At 35.7% G+C, this 11,216-nt stretch overlaps 1 long non-coding RNA gene across 1 annotated transcript in view; it reads left to right on the forward strand.

Annotated features, from left to right (window-relative positions):
* Nucleotides 1-4,837: 4,837 nt before the first annotated feature.
* Nucleotides 4,838-11,216, forward strand: part of LOC118762698 — an 18,679-nt gene continuing 12,300 nt past the window's right edge. Inside the window, exon 1 of the long non-coding RNA XR_004998451.1 lies at nt 4,838-4,974. This is a non-coding gene — a long non-coding RNA (uncharacterized LOC118762698). The remainder of the gene's footprint in view (nt 4,975-11,216) is intronic.

Genomic DNA, 11,216 nt, shown 5'->3' on the forward strand with positions numbered 1-11,216 from the left:
TGGCTGCTAAGTGGTAAAAAGACAGAAAATTAAATAAATAGGGAGAAAGAAGGAGGAAGTTGTATATATATATAACTTGAAGAAATTTTGAAGTACTTTTTTAAAGATTTATAATTATCCTATCAGTCTCTTAGGCCGAACCGCCAAGTTAAGGGGAAGGAAGACATCATCACTGGTTGTCTGGATGTGTTTGGCGGACAAATAGAGATACACAGGATCTCTCTCTCTCTCTCTCTCACACACACACACACAGATATGTCTACATACGTAAAGCTGTCTTCTTTCAGTTTCAGTGTACGAAATCCTCTAACAATGCTTTGGTTGCTATACTAGACAACACATGCCTGTTGAGCGATGCAGTGGGACTGAACACCGAACCATGTGATTGAGAAGCAGGCGTCTCACCAAATAGCCGTTTCTGCGCACACGGCCATGCCTCGCTACACAAACATGCCTCCTTCAAGCTTAAATATATATATATATGCGTGTGTGCGTGTATGTGTGTATGTCTTTGTATGTGTCTTTGTAGAGGATATAGTAGATGACACCTGCCAAAAGCTGCACGCAGTGGGACTGAATCCGGAATCATGTGTTTGGGAAGCAAGCGTCTAACCATATATATACTTATATCTTTATATCTATCTATCTATCCTATGAACCAGAAAAAGAAAGAAAACAAAAAGAGAGTCACTTACTGTAATATGTTTCCGTAGCACATTATTGCTCGAGGTTACCGTGGTCATTTCTGTATGCTTTTCTTTCCACGGATATACCTAATCTGTTTTTCATTTTTGTAACATTTATAATATTTTCTGATACACGATCCCTTCCGATCGGCACTTTTTTTTTATTTTCACGATCCCTTTTGATCGAAATTATATTTTTTCTCCTTTTTCCTCTTTCTAAAAGAAAAGCTTTACATTGTATTTTGTCCCCTCTGTCTTCAGCCCTGTGTGGCTAATACACAAACATATCTATCTGTGTGTCTGTCTATCTGTGTGTCTATCTGTCTGTATGTATGCATGGATGTATGTATACAATGAAGCTATTGTATATTTAATGCATACTACTTTATGGAACAACTACATAAGTCTAGGATAATTCCACTGTTCACCGATGTTAAACTAAAGACAGTGACACGTTTAATCGCACAATGCTCACATCGGTCGTTGACATTTATAGAATAAAGAAAAAAAATTAACTAATCAAATCGATATTGTAGGAATCATATAAATCATTCTCAAATACTTAAAAAATTGCTTAAATAAATAATTTTTGTCTACTTGTATTTTTCGAATACACCTAATTAAATGCAATTCGTGACTTATTTGTGAGCTGTGTCTATGTTGTTTTTCTCATCTTCATAATCAACTTTATTACTTCGAATATAAGGAGCAAGAGAAATCATTGTTTTCATCAGATGAAACTCTGGTATGAATTTTAAAATTGTTTCACATCCGAAGTGAATTGAAAAATAATGAGGTTTGTAAAATCATTATGTAAATTGGGGGGCATAAATTTTTCATTGTTAGCATAATTTCAGCCGAGGAAACAACAAATTGATTCCAAAATATACGAAATTGTGCACGTATATGCAAACATATATACATAGATACAGATAGAGATAGATTGATAGAGAGAGACAGAGAGAGAGAGAGAGAGAGAGAGAGACAAATATATATCTATATATATATATATAAATATACATATATAGATATATATATATATATAAATATACATATATAGATATATATATATGTATGTATATATATATATATATATATATATATATATATATATATATTATATATATATATATATATATATATATATATATATATATATATACATGTATATAATTAGAGAAGAACCACAATGTTGCAATTCAACAATGATATACTTAAATCATACCATATAGAAAAATATTAAAGATACGATAAAACATTTACCGAGAACTAAAGTGCGAAATAATAAATAAATAGTATATAATTCTCTAAATATATATATTTACATATATATACATACAAACACATATATGTGTGTATATATGTGTATGTATATGAATATATATATATGTGTGTGTGTGTGTGGATGTGTGCGCACATATTTATATATAGGGAGAATTCACAAAGAAAAACAAAAGACGAAGACAGGTGGTGTAGACAACAAACAGGTGTATTAGTTTAACGATCGGGAAGTGAAAAAGTCTTTAATGTTTCAAGCCTACGCTCTTCCACAGAAAGGAACACAGAAAGAATACATATTCTTTTATTTGTTTCAGCCATTTGACTATAGCTATGCTGGAGCACAGCCTTTACTCGAACAAATCGACCCCAAGTCTTATTCTTTGTAAGCCTAGTACTTGTTCTATCGGGCTCTATTGTTGAACCGCTAGGTTACGGGAACGTAAACACGCCAGCGTCGGTTGTCAAGCGATGGTGATGGGAGAAACACAGACATATATGCATATATATATATACGAGGGGCTTCTTTCAGTTTCCGCCCAGCAAATCCACTCGCAAGGCTTTGGTCGGCCGGAAGCTACTGTAGAAGACACTTGCCCATGCGGAGGAAATATCTTCATTTATATTGAAGATCAAAAATAAAATCACAGATGGGTAAAAATGAGAAGTGAACACGCAATGCAACGAGAAAAGTATTAAAAATAACCTTTAACAAATATGGAATCATAAACGCCCTCGGGCAAGTTGTATATCGCGAGTACACTCGCTCATACAAGCATCCGCAAAAATGTGAGCATACGCACGCGTGAGGTTTGGTGCACTCATGATCACAAAGCGAGTTAACTATCTACTTTTGTTTGTACGAATGGGGAACTTAAATGTAAATTTAACTTAGAGGAAATTAAATGATGTTAATGGTTACTCAAAATTCATTCCCACTGTGTTGTGCGAAAGTACATTTACATGCGTGTAGGCATCACGAAAGTCTTTCAGAAATTCTATTAATGATCTTGTTAGTTCTCAAAATAGACAGGGATTCCTCGGAACAGAGACGGCATCTCCTGGAAATTACATTGTATGATTTCACCTGCCTTCTATGGACCATGTTATGCTGTACTTCATTTCATCCTCCTTCAGTCGCCATAAAAAATCGGCCAAAGATGTTGAATGTCTCTTATTCATGGTCTTAAAGCTGGCGACATGGTTACGATAACGATTCTTAAATGAATCACCCGTCTTCCCAATGTAAACATACGACCCTCCCCTTGTGTGCACGGTACATTTGTATACAAGATTTGTACTCATACAGAGATTCATCAATGGACATTTTGATTTTTCTCTGGATGAGCATTTATCATATTGTTCGTATACAAAGTAGTCCCGACTCTATTTACCGACGTTGTTACCGTATTAGCTGTATCATAAGTTTTTCTATTACTACAATGTGGTCATAATTGGTGTTTATCATTGCGGTTTACATCTCCTTGGTTAGTATTTAGATACATAAATATATATTATTTCGCTCAACATATTTTTTATTCACCATGTTTCCCATAAAAGTCTTATTTTGTCCTTGTTTCATAAGCATTTATTCTGGTAATCTATATGGCGTCGAGGACTGAATATTAACGCAATTTGAATGATAGCAATGTCCAAAGCCTCTGTTATGACGTTATATAGCTTTGTGGATGCCTCTTTGCACGAAGTAATATTTCGATTAAAATGACCGACAACCGAGGGAACAAGTTCAAAGTTAAACATATATCAATGTTGAATATTATTAGACAAATGGCGTGGTATCTTCTGTTGCGTCGTTACATCCTTGACATGGAATGATGCTGCTGAAGGTTTGATGATTAACATTGCTAAGCTGTAAGATTAGTCTCCATTCCCAAAAGCTGGTCGGAATGGGAATGCATAATTTAATAGAAAGGATGGTTTCGTAATGAGAAAGTCTGTTATGAATATAGCATTTACTGCCGTTTTAAATTAGATTTATATAGGTTAATCTATATGTATTCGTGTATGGTCCTGATGGTATATACATGTGCAGAAAGTGTAGTAACGACATAAAATATACCCACCGACGCACAAAGACGAACGAAGGACAAAACAATAAGGTGGAATAAAACAACCTATCCATAGCAGAATATATTTGCTGAAAATTATTTTCGCCTTGGATACAAGAAGCTCTTTCTGCTTTCCCAATAGCATCATACGCCTGTATGAAGAAATTGGCAAACATATTAATTCATACATATACACACATATATACAGGCATATATATGATCTCTTGAGCACCACCAGCTCAAATATTTTTCTTCTGTCTTCCCTTCTATGGATCTTTCCTTCTCCTTGTTTCCGACGAAGAGCTCCGCTCGAAACGTTAAACCCTCCTTCCCTTCTTTCCTGAGCGTCAATAATACTTTAATTGTTCCACGTCCTGCGTTGCTGTGTTTTTTTTCTCTTTTTTTCTGTGTTTTCTTGTTTGGATTAACTTTATATATATATATATATATATATATATATATATATATATACAGGATTTGAAGTGAAGTTTAAATTAAATTATGTAACAATTTACCTGTATAAGAAGATCCATATGTATTTCCTCCAGCCGATACTCAGTCGCTGTCTCCGTAAGTAAATCTAGATTTCCATGATACAACATCTATGGACATATACATTCGTTCCTTGCGGCTTCTGAAAGGTATTAATTTTATTGTTGTTGGTATTTGACATGTCTATATCTTCACCATTCCTCTTTGTAGAAGATTCATATTTTGGCAGAAGGACAGTAATTTCAGGGACGTTGTTGGTAAGTCGATTACATTCACCCAAATTACTATTTGTAAATCTCACAGCGAGAGATATTCAGCAACAGTACTTTGGAGTAAAGATTATTTGCCAATATAACATGGCAGTCCTGGTTTAGGACGAATGTTGATGTAATTTAGCCCCAGGAGACATCATCTCCAGCTGGCTATACGGCATGATTTGTGTCCTTATAGTTTCGAACAGGGAATCTAACACCCCCACTCAGCTCAAAACAATATCTGTGTATCACGATTTCCGGAGGAAAACGTTGAGGGGCTCAGAATGTACAGAGCCGGAAGAAATACCGGTGAACATTATCTTTGGTGCGATCGCGATCGCGACTCTGCTAGCCAACCACCTTAGAAAGATACAATAATGAAAGTCATATAAAACGAAGTTACACCTACAACATCAAGGAAAACGATACCCAGATATTGTTTTGTGCTGAGTGGGGGTGCTAGATTCCCTTGTTCGAAAATATAAGGATACAGATCGTGTCGTATAGCCAGCTGGGGGCGATGTCTCCTGAGGCTAAATTATAGCAATATTCGTCTTAAACCAGGACTGTCATGTTACGCTGGTAAATAATCTTTACTACATCCACCCAAAGTTCTCAAATGATAATTACTTTATCCTTCCCGAAAGGATTAAAGGTAAACCTCAGTGGTTTTGGGGCTCAGAATGTAAAAAACGAGAAGAAATACCGGCAAGCATTATGTTCGATGCGACCATGACTCTGCTAGCCTCCCGCCTTAGAAAGATACAATAATAAAACGAGGTTACAGCTACAACATCAAGAAACGACTGCCATTCTCAATAACTGAAGTTAGAGACAAAATTGAGATTAAGTTAACTGATGTCTTTAACTGATCACAGATATTATTGTCGAAGCTTGTTTAAATTGATTGTTGCTGTAAAATCATACTGAATTACTAAAGTCTGATTCATGCACATGATTAACTGCGCATGCTCATAAAACGTTTGTATACAGACATAACTACAGACGTATGTGTATTCTTTTGTTCTTTTATTTGCTTCTGTCATTTGACTACGGCCATGTTGGAGCACCGCCTTTAGTCGAACAAACCGAGCTGGGGTTTATTCTTTGTTAAGCCTAGAACTAATTTTATCGAACAATTTTGCCGAACAGCTAAGTTACGGGAACGTAAACACACCAGCATTGATTGGTTGTCAAGCGGTGGTGGGGAAACACAGACGCACAAATACGAACACACACACATATATATATATATATATACATATATACGACGGGATTCTTTCTGTTTCCGCTTACCAAATCCATTCACAAGGCTTTGGTCAACGCAAGGCTATAGTAGAAAACACTTGCCCAAGGTGCCACGCATTGGGACTGAACCCGGAACCATGTAGTAGGGAAGCAAGCCTCTTACAACTCAACCACTCCATTGCCTATGTATTTATCCACACGAACTGTATCATATACGGATAAACAAAGCATATATATGTGCGTGTATGTGTGTATGCATATGTTAGCATGTACATATATGTATATATGTGTATATATATATAGAACTAAGTTCATTCAGTTAGATATATATATATATATGTAGCTCTTACAGCTTTTGCGTAATACACATTATTATATTATTGCTTAATACACATTATTACAGCAACCTGTCGCTGAAGTTTTGAAACAGTTGTAAAGAACAATCTAAGGATATATATATATACGCATCGATGGTTATTTTCTTGATAATTTTTACTTTGCACCTTGTGTAATATAAACGATAGAATGCCATGGATACGTGAATGTCCATATATTACCTCTTATTACACACTCGAGTTATACAGCTCTGAGAGCCAACTGTTATTGTTCGGTATTGGGATACGATTATTCAAGCGTCTTCTCACGCAATGGATATCGTTCATCTTTTAATTTTTATTTGTTTCAATCTGGAGTCTTCGGCCATGCTGGGGCACCGCCAGTTCATATATGTATACACACACACACACACACACACATATATATATACATATATATAGATATATGTATACATATATATATATGCATATATATATATATACATATATATATATATATGTATACATATGCATATATATATATATATACATATATATATGTATATATATATATATATATATATTATTATATAATTTGGGCTTAGCAAAATAAATTACTTTGCCACATACTGGACTTAGTAGAAATACTGAACACTTGGTGAAATTGATTAATTAATTTTACCCTCAATTGTTGATATTATATATATATATATATATGTATGTATATATATATATATATATATATGTATATATATATATATATATATATATATATATATATTATATTATATATATATATATAATAAGTACTTGGCTTACAAAGAATAAGTCGTGGGGACGATTTTTTCGACTAAAAGCAGTGCTCCAGCATGGCCGCAGTCAATTGAGTCAATCAAGTAAAAGAATAAAAGAATGGAAGAATGAAGACGTCCCTGTTAGCTAACGGTTCGACAAAACTTTTTTAAAATCCCAGGTACTAGGATCAATTCGACTAAAACCTTCAAAGTGCTGTCGCAACATAGTCGCAGTCCAATGACTGAATCAAGCAAACGATAAGACACATAAGATAATTACATGGAAAAACAACAGACGACAGAGCGACTTTGAAAATAAACATGATAAAGAAACCGCAGTGAAATTTCAACACGACACACTAATACCTAGAACTCACATTTATAGTTGCTCGGGTTTATTTTCTTTTGGACCCTTTAGAATTGGAATTTTTGAAATGTAAAAATTGTGCATTGTGTAGCTTGTTATTCTCTTTAAGTGAACATTTTTCTGGTTGAAATACACCGAAAAATGGTGACACAGCGGTCAAAAAATCGTAAAAAATAGGGATTTTCATAGAAGAAAAGCACCTTTTTGATGTAAATAATTTTTGGTGTTAACATGGTCCGATTTGAATTTTTTCTTCTACGGAAGAAAGAGCAAGCCTTCCTCTATCATACTCTCAATTTTGGTCAACTTGCGCCGCAGGGTCTTGGAGGAGATAGTGTTAGTTGAAGGCTACCAAACCTGCCATACACAGACAACTTCAGCTTTATATATATAGATAGATTATTGAAATAAATCTACGTTTATCCCATTGTCACAAAAAAAACGGATTGATATATAGAATGGACTGGAAAATTAATGAAATACTTCTGCTGATAAATGGAAAACAGCGAATGACTTTATATGACAAAGCTATATTAAGAAGATTCTAAATCGAATGATTTATCAACAGAAATATTCCAATCATTTCACCATCCATTATACATATCAATCCATCATATCGTCACATTTGTAAAAAGAGGTAAAATTTATTCAAATTTCAAAAGCGATTAGCAAAAGTTCCAGACGAAGAATAGAACTGCAAAAAAAAAAAGGTGGAACACCATAAAACACTGCGATAAAAATATTTATTTCTTTACTGCCTACAAGGGGCTAAACACAGAGGGGACAAACAAGGACAGACAAACGGATTAAGTCGATTAGATCGACCCCAGTGCGAAACTGATACTTTATTTATTGACCCCGAAAGAATGAAAAGCAAAGTCGACCTCGGCGGAATTTGAACTCAGAACGTAACGGCAGAGGAAATACCTATTTCTTTACTGCCCACAAGGGGCTAAACACAGAGGGGACAAACAAGGACAGACATAGGTATTAAGTCGATTAGATCTACACCAGTGCGAAACTGGTACTTTATTTATTGACTCCGAAAGGATGAAAAGCAAAGTCGACCTCGGCGGAATTTGAATTCAGAACGTAACGGCAGACGAAATACCTATTTCTTTACTGCCTACAAGGGGCTAAACACAGAGGAGACAAACAAGGACAGACAAACGGATTAAGTCGATTACATCTACCCCAGTGCGAAACTGGTACTTTATTTATTGACTCCGAAAGGATGAAAAGCAAAGTCGACCTCGGCGGAATTTGAACTCAGGACGTAACGGCAGACGAAATACCTATTTCTTTACTACCCACAAGGGGCTAAACACAGAGGAGACAAACAAGGACAGCCAAACGGATTAAGTCGATTACATCTACCCCAGTGCGAAACTGGTACTTTATTTATTGACTCCGAAAGAATGAAAGGCAAAGTCGACCTCGGCGGAATTTGAACTCAGAACGTAGCGGCAGACGAAATACCGCTAAGAATTTCGCCCGGCTTGCTAACGTTTCTACCAGCTCGCCGCCTTACTGCGATAAAAATATTTTGGGAACACTAAGATAATTTCTACTGTTACTGGCTCTCCGTCGGTTACGATGACGAACGTTCCAGTTGATCTGATGAACGGAAGAGCTTCTTCATGAAATTAACTTGCAAGTGGTTGAGCACCGCACAGACATGCAAACCCTTGACGTGATACTCGGGGAGATTCTGCGTGATGCAGAATGTGACAGCCGAGTGCTCCGGAGACCGTGAAATAATGTATCTTGCTCAGACACACAACACGCTACCGGGAATCGAACTCATGATATTGATTCGAATATCCTAACCACTGAGCCATGTGCCTCCACAAAGAACAAACGAGCAACTTTATCGGAGAACCTAGTATAATTTTTGATAGAATTAAAGTCAGTTATCAAACTGAAATGGCAGAGCAAGGTGGTTTTAAAACTGGAAAAAGAAGGGAAGTTTAGGCTATTCTTAAATTAAAAATGAACATTTGAGAAAATACAGACCAGCTGCAAAAATTATTTATTGCTTTTATCGATTTCAAAGAAGCTTTTGACACATTTATTTATGAAATATTTTGGTCGGTGATAAGCAGAAATGGGATTTTCTTAATATTTTATAGAGATTCTTAAAATCACTTTATTTTATTAGAAAAACGTCTGGGAAAATTAATGTGGGTTTTACTGAGTTGTTTGAGATTGGATAGAAGGAGTTCAACAAAGACATTTCCTAATTTCGTTTTCTGTAATCAACACCTACGCGGTTAAAAGTGAAAAAGAAAGCTTTTTTGAGAAGCTTTGGGTGTGCAGTTATAAATGGAGGAATAATGGTCACCGATATCAAATACATCGATGTAAAACGTAAAGGGCGGATCTTTACCTTTTGACCTACAGATTTAAAAAATAATTTTTTGTAATTAAGCACTTTCAAACTTCAGACAATGGTAGAATGTGTCATATAAAACATCTTTTACTCTTAGCATTTTTGAGAAAAACTTATATTTACGAAGTTATTTCACGTTAAAGTTCTGGTATTTCGGTAATTTCAACCAATCAATGACGTGTATTCAGCTGAATAAAATTACTGCCATTGTTTGTCAACCACAACTTTCGGTGGTGCATATTTCGTTTGTCACTATTATTTATGACATCGTTCGTGCGTTTGTACTGGTTTTAAGGTTTTAAGGTTAGGGTTTTAGGGTTAGGGTGTTAGGGTTAGGGTTTTAGGGTTAGGGTTGTCATAAATAATAGTGACAAACGAAATATACACCACCGGAAGTTCTTGTTGACAAACAACAGCAGTACTTTTATTCAGCTGAATAGACGTCATTGATTGGTTGAAATTACCGAAATACGAGAAATTTAACGTGAAATAACTTCGTAAATATAAGTTTTTCTCAAAAATGCTAAGAGTAAAAGATGTTTTATATGACACATTCTACCAGTGTCTGAAGTTTGAAAGTGCTTAGTTACAAAAAAATATTTTTAAATCTGTAGGTCAAAAGGTAAAGATCCTAAAGGGCGTCTCCCTGGTCATTAATGTCTTTTGTGGTAGGACTCCTGAAGCCGGGGTTTCATCTGGTTTTAGTGATAAAATAAAAGAGTCTGAGATTTCAATATTTCCTCTGAACATGACGCCATTCCACCGCGGGGTAAATCATTTACAGGTGAGTTGACTGAAACTGTGCGAAAAGAAGCGTTTGACTCAAGAACACAGTGTACCGTTCGTTCCGTGAATTGAAACCACTATCTTGAGATGGTGAATGTAACGTCTTAACCATTAGGCCGCACACCCTCAGATACGCCGATGATACTCTTCTTCTTCTTCTTCTTCTTCCTCTTCTTCTTCTTCTTCTTCTTCTTCTTCTTCTTCTTCTTCTTCTTCCAATCAGGAATCACGCCATTATCCACAAAGAATAATCTCTAATTCGAGCCTACTCTAAGTTACTAAGAATGCATGTGGCAACTTGAAGATCCACTCACCACATACGATAGACTGGCGGTTGCACGGGCGCGAAAGCTACGTTGTTATCCTCATTCGGTAAACGGTGGCTTTTAACGGGTGGAGGGCTGAACCATCCTGGGGTACAGAGGATTCGCAATCTAGACTAGGGTCTGAAAATTCACCACACCATAATGGGTTACACCATGGTTCCACTGCTTTGTGGCAGAAGTAGGAAGAAAGATTGAGAGAAAGTCGTGGTG

This window comes from Octopus sinensis, linkage group LG3 (assembly GCF_006345805.1).
Source record: "Octopus sinensis linkage group LG3, ASM634580v1, whole genome shotgun sequence".
Classification (NCBI taxonomy): Eukaryota; Metazoa; Mollusca; class Cephalopoda; order Octopoda; family Octopodidae; genus Octopus; species Octopus sinensis.